Source organism: Thermobia domestica, chromosome 8, assembly GCF_964235325.1.
Source record: "Thermobia domestica chromosome 8, izTheDome1.hap1.1, whole genome shotgun sequence".
Classification (NCBI taxonomy): Eukaryota; Metazoa; Arthropoda; class Insecta; order Zygentoma; family Lepismatidae; genus Thermobia; species Thermobia domestica.
This window is the reverse complement of record NC_137461.1, coordinates 154,750,390-154,763,954: the sequence shown is the minus strand read 5'-3', so window position 1 is coordinate 154,763,954 and position 13,565 is coordinate 154,750,390.

Below are 13,565 nucleotides of genomic sequence, written 5' to 3'. Positions count from 1 at the left end.
TCACCTCGTTCCCTTTTAGGGGTACGAAATTGCCAAATTTTAGTATAACCACGTGTTTGTTTTGGCTCAATTTATCCCCTTGGATGAGGTCCTATTACCTTATATGATTATATGGTTATGTATATTGGTCCATTCCCTATTATAAGACATGGGTATATTGATGCACCCTTTAAAAATTTGGGAGGGGTACCTTGGCCCACCTCTTTATTTTGGAAAATTGCCCAATTTAAACATTTGGTATTATAGTACTGGATCCTAACATGTGTTATGATAAATTTGGGTGGTCCACCTCGTTCCCTTCCATGGGTACGAAATTGCCAAATTGTAGTACAACCACGTGTTTCGTTTTTGACCTAATTTATTCACTTGGATGATGTCCTATTACCTAATATGATTATATGGTCATGTATAGGGGTCCATTTTCTATCATAAGACATAGGTACATTGGTGCACCCCGGGATGGGTACCATAGCCAATCCCTTAAATTTTGGACATTTTTTCAATTTAAGCATTCGCTATCATAGTACATGACCTCAATATGTATCATGATAAATTTGGGTGGTCCACCTTGTTCCCTTTCATGAGTAAAAAAATGCCAAAATATAAACAGAAGCAATATGTTGTATCACGTGTTTGGTTTTTGGTCCAATTTATCCCGTTTGATGCGGTCTTATACCGTATATGGTCATATGGTCATCTATATAGGTTCATTTCCTATCATAAGACATGAGTACATTGATGCACCCTTTAAAAATTTGGGAGGGGTATCTTGACTCATCCACTCAGTTTTAGAAATTGTTTAATATAAGCATTTGGTATCTTCGTACAGGTCTTCAATATGTACCACTATAAATTTGGATGGTCCACAAAATCAAATTTCGGAGGTTATTGACCCCTATTTAGCACGTTATATGGTTTATTACCTTTATATGTTTATGTTCTCTTTTAAATTTGGGAATTATAAAATAACATAATTGGTAAACGTTTTCTAGGACCCATTGGTGTTCCTCTTATGGCCAAATATTCAAAATTTAAAGGTTATTGACCGGCTTTATTATTGAATAAGTACAGGATTTATTACTTTTCCATAAGACACAGGTGTATTTGTGTATCAATCTTAAATTTTGGGAGGGGTACATTTCTTGTCATATCAATAATTGGTAATTGTTCTTTGGGTATCTCATTATGATCACGTGATCAGTTATTGACCTATGATGGGATTAGGAGTCCAGGACATTGGTACATTGAAACTTTGTACGATAATTTGAGAATTACGTCATTGGTATTGATTATTACAGCCAAATATAAACGTAAGCAATACGATGTACCACGTGATTGACCTTGATGAGGTAGTGTACAGGGATACATGGCTAACCTTATTGAATCTTATGACTCATAGTCTTAAGGGAATACATGCTACAACACTGGCAAAGTTATTGTTGATGCAATTTGATTGGTTGATCACTATCTTTCGTGCAATCTGATTGGCTGATCACTATCTTTCGTGCAATCTGATTGGTTGCTGATTTTCAAATCTTTGCTGCATTCAGTTTTGTTTTAACATTTAAAAAGTTTTGAATTTTTTTTTTGTTTGAAACTTTGGTTTGAATTTCTTTAGTTTAAAAATTTTTGTTTCGAAATTTTTGTTTGAAAATTTTGTTTGAAACTTTTCGTTTGAAATTTTTGTTTGAAAAAAATTTTGTTTGAAAATTTTGTTTGAAATTTTTTGTTTGTAAATTTTTGTTTCAATTTTTTGTTTAAAATTTTTTCGTTTGAAATTTTTCGTTTCCAAAATTTTGTTTCAAAGATTTTTGTTTGGAAAATTTTGTTTCAAATTTTTTTTGTTTGAAAATTTTTTTTTGAAATTTTTTTTTGAAATTTTTGTTTGACATTTTTAAAAGTTTGTGCACTCATTAGTAAAGAACCGGAACTGTTTAGAACAAAAACCTCTGGCAACATTATGGTGCAATAGTACACGTCAGAACATGATAATGAAACGTCATCAGTTTTGCATCATATATAAGTATCGTTCGCGTTAGTATTCATGATCATGGCTACTTGTCTGCAGTTTCTAAACACACGTGATGTGATGAAATCATTTACCAAGATTACTGATTTACAACAGAATGTACCTTATAGAATCTTAGCTAGCCAAATGATCCCTACAGAGTTTGGATTAAGAATCGTAGTGAAGCTTGAAAATGATAAGAATATAATTTTACCAGCAAGATATTTACCCATGGAAGCATCAAAACAAGAAGAACTGCTGCGTTTCTTAAATACTGGATCTGTATCTTTATGCTATAAAAGACTCTTGGGTCGAAGTCATCAATTTGAATTTAGTACATAGCCGGATTCGTCAGCAATTGTGATGAAATCATGAATTCAAACATCAACACATCAGACATAGTTGTATGAATGTAGTTGCTCGGCATGACGTCAGTAACTGTGATGAAATCATGAATTCAAACGTCAGCACATTCCTTTCCAATGACGTCAGCCGTAGTTCTATAAATTAACCAATACCGTGAAATCATTTGAGCAAGTGCTTTTCAGGAGGAAAGATGTGTACTTCTAACGATAAAGAGTTCATCTTCGCAAGCTATTATCCAATAAATATATTTCAAACAAAGCATGTGATGATTGGTATCAGTGCTAGAACATTTGAACCAGTAATTCGATTGGGCAAAGCAGAACAATTTGGTGTACAACTGACCTGTGAAGAATGGCAAATATTATGTTCACGAATCGACCAAATGAACGATTATTTTCATGATGAGCTAAATGTGACCATAGTCAAATCATTAGGCTCAAATCATGAAGTGGTGATGCGTACAGTCCTCGAAGAGAAGATGGTGCTGTTACGTAAAAAGAGTACATTTCATGCCCCTCGCAACATGGTGTATCTAACGGAAACTGAATGGAACAAATTTATAAGCGTATTTCAATGTGTGAAACATGCAGTGGAAGTGTGCAACAAAACTAGTATATTCCTGAAAAAGTACTATTTTGAAAAATGTGTTATGCATATTGTACAAAATGTATCTAGATATTGTGATGGTTGTCAACATCGTTCGTGGGTGCATACCTGTATTGATAAACAGTTTATTTGTGATCAAATGGACATTGAGTTTCCACCAATTGATATTGCAATAGACCTTAAAAGACTTCAATTGGAATTAAAATTATATGCTAAAGACAAACTAGTGCAAGAAGTTCAAAATACATTGTATCGACAATATCCAGAACCACTATCTGGTATGGATGTATGTGGAGTGTAATAAAATGATCCATTTCAATGATTTGTGTTTTTTTATTTCAAGTACAGCCCCATGTTCTGACGTGTACTATTGCATCATGAAAAAAAATGTTGACAAAGGATTTTGTTCTAAACAGTTCCGGTTCTTTACTAATGAGTGCACAATCTATAAAAAAAAATGTCAACCCAAACTTTGAAACAAAAATTTCAAAACAAAAATTTCGAACAAAAAATTTTAAACAAAAAAAAATTTGGAAACGAAAAATTTTCAAACAAAAACTTTTAAACAAAAAATTTTCCAACTAAATTTTGCAACAAAAAAATTTCAAACAAAAAAATTTCAAACAAAAAATTTTAAATCAAAAATTTCAAACAAAAAATTTCAAACAAAATTTTTTTCAGACAAAACTTTTTTCAAACAAAAACTTTCAAACAAAAAATTTTACGTTTCACGGTTAACCGTCAAACGTTATCCGGTTTTTAACTATTCGATTACCAAATAAACGGTTTTGATCATATTTATCAGTGAGTGCAAAATGTTGAACGAAACCAAGATTTTTAAATGTTAAACAAAACATAAAACTGAATGCAGCAAAGATTTGAAAATCAGCAACCAATCAGATTGCACGAAAGATAGTGATCAGCCAATCAGATTGCACGAAAGATAGTGATCAACCAATCAAATTGCATCAACAATAACTTTGCCAGTGTTGTAGCATGTATTCCCTTAAGACTATGAGTCATAAGATTCAATAAGATTAGCTATGTATCCCTGTACACTACCTCATCAAGGTCAATCACGTGGTACATCGTATTGCTTACGTTTATATTTGGCTGTAATAATCAATACCAATGACGCATTCTCAAATTATCCTACAAAGTTTAAATGTACCAATGTCCTGGACTCCTAATCTCATCATAGGTCAATAACTGATCACGTGATCATAATGATTTACCCAGGGTTGATATGTTTAAAACAAAATGTTTAAAACAAGTGTTTAAAACATGTTTAAAACGAGGGCTGTTGTTTTATTCAGTTTGTTTTAAACGTTTTAAACAAATTGTTTTAAACGTGTTTTTTTTCGATGCTGGTTGGACATGTTTAAAACAACTAAAATATCAGATTGAAGAAGCTAATTTAATTTTCTAACAAACAACCCATCCTCCGCAGGGTTTGTGCATGGAGTAAATTACAAGCAGAGTTATATTCTTATTATAACAGCAATTACTGAACGAAATTCTGCACATCAGTGTGCTTATAACTAAACCAACAGAAGTTCAAGTGAAGTATTTGAACATTTCATGAGATATACACCATTGAAAAGCTTATAGACCACAAATTCCAACGAGATAATATGCGTGAAATTCCCGCCGTATTCGTAGAAAAAGAACAGACATAATAAAATCATTAAAAATATGAAAATATTGACTTTGCGGGGCCCTGGCAACCCTTGCAGTTACCTGCGCTGACAAAATGATGCTAATGTGTAGGCCACATACTTGTGACAATAATATAAGAAATGGTAGCCATTGCGTAATAAATTCGTTTTATGTAGGAAATATTTTTTTAAAAAATATGCGCAGAAAAACATTCATTGAATTAGACATTCTCTCCCCTCCCCCACTATAGTACCACGTCCATATGCAAATCATTTTTGCTGCACACATCATATATACGAACAAGAATTATGCTTCTAGACCCTTCAGTGAAATATATCTTGTGTTATATGGGACCGTCCCGAAAATAAATGTAAATTAACCAAATTTGACCCCCTCTTCCTCTATAAACAACAAGTACACATACAGGTTACTATCATGTAGGGGACTACTTCATTGCTTCACATACCAATTTTTATGGATGTACCACACAGAGGGGAGGAATACCCGCCAAAACCTGATGAAAAAAAAAATGATGAAAAAAAAACTTCATCCTCCCTCTCTCGGCCGTACATACGTACCCCGTATATACATAAAATGCAAGTGACGGAAAGCTTTATCTCTCAAAAATACTTTGGTACCAAATCACCTTTCTAGCTTAATTAAGGACTGAGCTATTGATGTTTGTTGTAAAAATAAATGTAATTTACGTCAAAAAACTGAAACTTCAAAAATTGGCTAACTTTGTCCCCTCCCTGCTCCCCATAATAAGCAAGAAGTACAAATCAGGGTTGGCAAAAACCATGGTTTTTATTGAAAAAACAAAAAACCGTTATTTTGGCTTAAACCAGGTTCTTTTGGCGTAAATAATTTGCTCTATATATTCATATCATATATGGACAGAAATAGGTTTGTTTCGCCTTCATGTTATTATGCAACTACCGGGTTATGCTGGAAGGGATCACATAAGCTTAAAGCGGAATAAAAATCGTTTCTCGAGTTACATCCGAGAGAAATTGTCCTCCATTTGAACTCGGAACCAGGATTAATTGGCCACAAATGCGATACGTCTGCCGACTCACTCACGAAGGAATCCTGATAAAAATACGTTGTACTGATCTTTACATGCTTCTTAATATAACTGTCAAGAGTCATTTCAGAAGGACAAAAAGATAAACAGTTGCACAAGTGAAACCATTATACAGAATTACATATGGATAATTTCAAAGTACTACGGAGTACAGAAGAACTAATTTAGTTCGAGTTAGTTAACAGCAACTTTTATTGGTCCAAATTAAAGAAATACAACGACTTCATTTGCATATTAGTAAGAAAAGTGAATAAAGATACGAATTATTTGAGTCCACTTTGGCTCAGACTCATTTATACATAAATAAATACCAAAGAGACTTCTCATTTCACTAAATGTCTCTCGTTAGGTCTGACTCCCCCCTCCCCCCACACAAAAAGTACGGCATTTCGATGTATTTTATCAATAGTAAACATTGAAACGAAACAATATTTAGAATTTTTCTTTGATTGCAATTAAATAAAAACAATAATAACAACTACAAAAAAATCACAAAACAAACATTTATAAACTTTATATATATATATAACTTGCTTATGCAGTATAATTTTTTTTGAGTAATGAATGGGGAATTTAGGTCTGAATATAATACGAATAATATACGGGAGTGAAACGTGATAACTCACAAACGTGTGTTCATCAAGATTTTACAAACACTTACACTTTTAGGAACATTTTTCGTTTTTTGGTTTAAACCAGCCAACCCTGGTACAAATACACGATATTACCATGTAGTAACCTACTTCATTGCTTCATGTAACAATTTTTATGAATCTATCCCCCAAGAGGGGGAACGGCCCCCAAAAGTCTGTTGAAAACAAAAAAAAAAAAAAAAAAAACACGATATTTACCCTCCTCCCACATACATAAAATGCACACCAGGAAGGTTTCATCTTTGAGGAATAAATTGCTACCAAAACCATCTTTCAGCCTTAATTTGAGGTTTAAGACTGAGCCATTGAGGTTTAAAGCCCTGACACAGCAGTTGCGTCAATGGGAGTTTAACGATGAAGAATGCAGACGACCAGTAGAACGTAACACAAAGAAACTAAACTACATATTCTGTGAACGGAGATCGGGAAAATCCCGATTTTTTCTCCGGAATTGAACATTTGGGCGGATCAAATTAGGGAAGTTCCCGAAATTTGATCTAGCGGTTGAATATAGATGGCAAGCAGTACCTAAGAGTGTAAAAATGTAATATATATGCTTATGTAGATTATTGTTTTAAACAAAATAAACGTTTTAAACATGTTTTTTTCTTGTTTAAAACAAAGTACTTTGTTTTAAACGTTAAAAACGTTTTAAACAAAAAAAACATGATTTAAACATAAAAAACGTTTTTTATGATTTTTTTAAAAAAAACATGTTTTTTTTCAACCCTGGATTTACCAGATACTATCCAATTTTAAGAACAATCACCAATTATTGATATGACAATAAGAAATGTACCCCTTCCAAAATTTAAGATTGGTACACAAATACACCTATGTCTTATGAAAAAGTAATAAATCCTGTACGCATTTAATAATAAAGCCGGTCAATAACCTTTAAATTTTGAATATTTGGCCATAAGAGGAACACCAATGGGTCCTAGAAAACGTTTACCGAATGTTGTTATTTGTTAATTCCCAAATTTAAAAGAGAACATAAACATATAAAGGTAATAAACCATATAACGTGCTAAATAGGGGTCAATAACCTCCGAAATTTGATTTTTGGTAGTTCTTTACCCATGAAAGGGAACGATGTGGACCATCCAAATTTATAGTGGTACATATTGAAGACCTGTACGAAGATACCAAATGCTTATACTAAACAATTTCTAAAACTGGGTGGATGAGTCAAGATACCCCTCCCAAATTTTTAAAGGGTGCATCAATGTACTCATGTCTTATGATAGGAAATGAACCTATATACATGACCATATGACCATATACGGTATAAGACCGCATCAAACGGGATAAATTGGGCCAAAAACCAAACACGTGATGCAACATATTGCTTATGTTTATATTTTGGCATTTTTTTTTACTCATGAAAGGGAACAAGGTGGACCACCCAAATTTATCATGATACATATTGAGGTCATGTACTATGATAGCGAATGCTTAAATTGAAAAATTTCCAAAATTTAAGGGATTGGCTATGGTACCCCTCCTGGGGTGCATCAATGTACCTATGTCTTATGATAGAAAATGGACCCCTATACATGACCATATAATCATATTAGGTAATAGGACCTCATCCAAGTGAATAAATTAGGTGAAAAACGAAACACGTGGTTGTACTAAAATTTGGCAATTTCGTACCCATGAAAGGGAACGAGATGGACCACCCAAATTTATAGTAATATATATATATATATATATATATATATATATATATATATATTAGGGTCTTATACTATTATACCAAATGTTTAAATTGGGCAATTTCCAAAATAAAGAGATGGGCCAAGGTACCCCTCCCTGGGTGCATCAATATACCCATGTCTTATAATAGGGAATGGACCAATATACATAACCATATAATCATATAAGGTAATAGGACCTCATCCAAGGGGATAAATTGAGCCAAAACAAACACGTGGTTGTACTAAAATTTGGCAATTTTGTACCCCTAAAAGGGAACGAGGTGGACCACCCAAATTTATCATAATACATGTTAGGGTCCAGTACTATAATACCAAATATATAAAATGAGCAATTTCTAAAATTTAAGGGGTGGGCCAAGGTACCCCTCACAAATTTTTAAAGGAGTGCACAAATGTACCTATGTCTTATGATAGGGAATGGACCCCTATACATAACCATATAACCATATAAGGTAATAGGACCTCATCCAAGGGGATAACTTAGGTCAAAACCAAACACGTGGTACAACGTATTGCTTACGTTTATATTTTGGCAATTTTGTACCCCTAAAAGGGAACGAGGTGGACCACCCAAATTTATCATAATACATGTTAGGGTCCAGTACTATAATACCAAATATATAAAATGAGCAATTTCTAAAATTTAAGGGGTGGGCCAAAGTACCCCTCCCAAATTTTTAAAGGAGTGTACAAATGTACCTATGTCTTATGATAGGGAATAGACCCCTATACATAACCATATAACCATATAAGGTAATAGAACCTCATCCAAGAGGATAAATTGGGCCAAAAGAACAAACACGTGGTACAACGTATTGCTTACGTTTATATTTTGGCAATTTTGTACCCCTAGAAGGGAACGAGGTGGACCACCCAAATTTATTATAATACATGTTAGGGTCCAGTACTATAATACCAAATATATAAAATGAGCAATTTCCAAAATTTAAGGGGTGGGCCAAAGTACCCCTCCCAAATTTTTAAAGGAGTGTACAAATATACCCATATGTTATGAAAAGTAATGGACCCCTATACATGACCATATAACTATATAGGATAATAACACCTCATCAAAGGGGATAAAATCGACCAAAAACCAAACACGTGGTACTACGTATTGCTTACGTTTATATTTTGGCAATTTTGTACCCCTAGAAGGGAACCAGGTGGACCACCCAAATTTATCATAATACATATTAGGGTCCTGTACTATAATACCCAATGTTTAAATTGGTCAATTTCCAAAATTTAAGGGGTGGGCCAAGGTACCCCTCCCAAATTTTTCAAGGGGTGCATTAATATACCCATGTCTTATGAAAGGGAATGGACCCCTGTATACGCCCATATAACTATATAGGGTAATAACACCTCATCCAAGGGGATAAATTAGGTCAAAAACCCCCAAAATTTGACTTTTTGGCAATTTTTTACCCATGAAAGGGAACGACATAGACCCCCAATACGGATAGAGGTACATACTATGGTCCTAGGCTACCATACCAAATTTTTAAATTTGGCAATTTCCAAAATTTAAGGGGGGTGGTCCTATGTACCCCTGCCAAAATTTAGGGGGTGGGCCATGGTACCCCTGCCAAAATTTAGAGGGGGTGGTCTTATGTACCCCTAGGTCATTGACCCCGGGCCAAGGTCATTGACCTTTGACCTATGACGTCATAAAGGTCGGGGTCAAAGTCCAAAGTTAGGCCAAGTCATGCAATTACTACTCAGGAGTTAATTTAATAGAGTTTAATTGTATAGGCAGTACTGAGGCTATATGACAAAGTCTATTGCTGAAAGTGAAATATGTGTTACTAGTAGGGTTTTATCCCAGGTATGATGCATCCACAGATGATTGAACCTGGAACACACGTATGGAAAGTATTAGTGCTAGCAAATTAGATATGAAGAGGTACATCATACTATAATTCTAAGTCAAGAATGAAGGCAAAAATAAGAAGCGGAAACGACAGACTATACGATAATACATTCACAATTTTAATTTCACACTATTTATTTCGAGACTTTCGAGACGAGACCGAGACTTAATCGAGACCGCTATTTATCAACCGAGACTGTGCAAAGTCTCGTCTCGTCCCAATACCATCCCTATAATATCTCTCATTTAGTTTCCTTTCTGACGCCCCACGAGGTAAATTTTTGGTTGAGCCGTTGTATTTAAATTTGTTCACAATGTTCTAAATAGTTGAATTGGATGTGTTCACAATTTGGACCGTTTTCTCAAACCTCGATGAAGTAAATTGTGAGAATATATATATATATATATATATATATATATATATATATATATATATATATATATATATATGTGTGTGTGTGTGTGTGTGTGTGTGTGTGTGTGTGTGACCGTGTCTGTGCGTGTGAGAGAGAGAGGTATGTTTTTTATGCTGCCAATCGAGCTGTGAAATCAGAATTGGCAAATCTCGAAATGTGCAATGTGTATAGAATAATAAATCATGAGCGTTTCTTCAGAACTCGATTGGGGTTATATACAATAATAAGAAAAATGCAATTCGTGCAAAAAAAAAATTAAAAAAAAGATGTTTTGTGCTCTATCAAGTTTTGAAAAAACGCTCCTCAATTTTTCGTATGTTTCTAAGTGAATTACCTTTTAAGGCAAGGTTTACAATCACTTTCTTAACTCCTTTCGATGCCCCGTTTATGCAAAGCAGATTCACAGTGTAAACTACCATGAACTCTCGCCTTTCATATTGCACCCTGTGCCTCTAGAGGGCGACTACGTAGCAAGCTCAGAGACACCAAGAAAAGGTGCCACCCTTCTGAAAACATAGTTGGTGTACGAACAAGTATGTTGCACGAAAAAAGTAGCTTTTTTTCTTTCACTATTTTTAGGGTTTGCAAGTTACATTTGGTTCGTAGTTTTCATACGTATATTCGTGCTTGTCATGTTTCCTTACAACAACCTAAACCAAAACTAGTACAGAAAGTTCATTTTTTAGCATATCTGACATATATATATATATATATATATATATATATATATATATATATATATATATATATATATATATATGTGGGGGGGGGGGGGTCATTCTATTTGAAATGGGACTTTTGATGTAACTGATATGCTCATAGGCAGGTAGAAATCAAAACACGTTGAAATTGTGTAAGTACATACATTGCAAAGGTAACTTAAAATTAATAATAAACTCAGTAATATCTTTATAATTTTATTTAGAAATATTGATGTCAAAATAGGTGATATGTCACCACCGTGAGTTGGAACCACTTACAGTTTTACGTGAATGATTCGAAATTATTAAGGTGCTATCTTTTATTCGTCAAGTATTAGACAACTTTTTTAACGTACGAATATCAATGAATAGATGGAAATAAACTTATAAGCTAAAGCTCTTTTTTATGCTATTAAAAGTAGCATTCTTTTCTGTATCCAGTTTTTTTTTTTTTTTTTTTTTTTTTTTTGTCACCTCCGTGCTAATGCATTTAAAAAAAAACATATATGTCCGCCATATTTCTCAACTTCATTTTTGTCGTAGTCTCAGGACTTGTTAGTTTATGGAACTTTCCAAGGAAGGCGCCAGTTAAGCGAGGTAAGTTTGTTGGTGGTGATTGTTCCTTTTTATTAGTCTGAAATCGCACATGTTATAATTTGGTTCAACACAAGCTGTCAACTCCGTTCGAAATTATAAGAAGGTATTTATAGATGATAATATAATTTAGTTGAATCATAATGTTACTCTTTAAGAATTAGTGCTGAAAATAAGGGTAAATAGAATCTAACCTTAGGGGTATATCTTAATCGTGCCATAATGGCGAAATTTGTCACCTCCGTGCGTATAAAGTAATGTCACCTCCGTTCATTACTGAGTGCACGGAGGAGATGTGATCTGTAATATCTTCAAAATAGATAAAATTAATCGAAAAGTGGAAAAGCAGTATATTAGACAATATTATTTTGCATGAAATACCGTTATCACAACTCATTTATCTGCTTTCGCTTTGCGAACATTTTATAGATACGACATTTATTTTCACTTTAAATAATGGCTGCAAAACGAAAGTACATAGATGAGTCGTGATAACAATATTTCATGCAAAATAATATTGTCTAGTACAATGAGTTTCCACTTTTTGATTAATTTTATCCATTTTGGAGATATTACACAAAATCTATAAAATTAGCAGAAGTTTAATTTCGACACAATGAGGCCTCTTAACTAGCTGTATTTTTAATGTGCAATCGTATTTCTTCTTATAATAAGAAACAATTACGAAGGAGGATGAAATATAAATGGGATTTTTGATCCAGAACATCAAGAGTTGGTACGACTGTCCGCTCGATTTTGCTATGTTTAGGCGGGACCGCTGGGAGTGGAGAGAGCGTGTTGTTAGATATTTCCCGGCATTTCGTCAGTACCGCTCATGATGTCGGAGCAACAAGTGCACCCCTCCACTGCGCAATGTATAATTATAAAATTTCTTACTCGTGAAGGAGTTACAGCGGGAGAAATTTGGCAGAGATTGACTGCACAGTTCGGGGATCAAACATTGTCAAGGACGCGTGTGTATGACTGGCATAAAAAGTTCAAGAAAGGACGAGAACGTGTGGAAAATCAGCAACACGATCGCTGTCCTCGGACCAGCATTTCGGACGAAAACATTCGTGCAGTTAAAGGTATTATTGACGACGATCGACGAGTATCAGAAATTGCAGAACAAGTCGGAATCAGCTATGGGAGCTGTCAAGCAATCATCAAAAACGACCTACAGTTCCGTAAAGTGTGTTACAGATGGGTCTCTCACCTTTTGACCGAATCTGAAGTTGAGACGTTTGGAGGTCTGTCAGAGGCTTAAAGCAAGGTTTGCGGAAGAAGGTGATGCATTTTTGAGTCGGATTGTCACCTGCGACGAAACATGGGTTCACAACTACACTCCTGAATTCAAATAAGCCAGTAAGGAGTGGCGAAGGAAAGGGGAAACAGCACCAGTGAAAGCCAAGACTCGACTGTCAGCTGGCACGGTTCTTTCAACCATTTTTTTTTTCGATCGGCAAGGCCTGTTGCTGATTGACTTTTTACATGAGCGACGCACAATAAATGCTAAATACTACTGCGAGCTGTTGAACAAGGTGAGAGTTACATATCGCCGCAAAAGACGAGACCAATCGCTCCGACAGATCCTCCTCCTGCACGACAATGCACGACCCATACTGCTGCTCGAACTGTCTCGAAGCTACAGGAAATGTACTGGACTAAACTTGAACATCCTCCTTACACCCCAGATTTATCGCCCTGCGATTTCCATTTGTTCGAACCGCTTAAAGAAGCTCTAGGAGGGCAACGATTTGAATATGACGAGAGTGTGGACGAGTTCGTGCGCAACTGACTGGTGACACAACCCTGTTCATTTTACAATGAGAGCATCAAAAAGCTGCCCATACGCTGGGACAAATGCATTTCCAA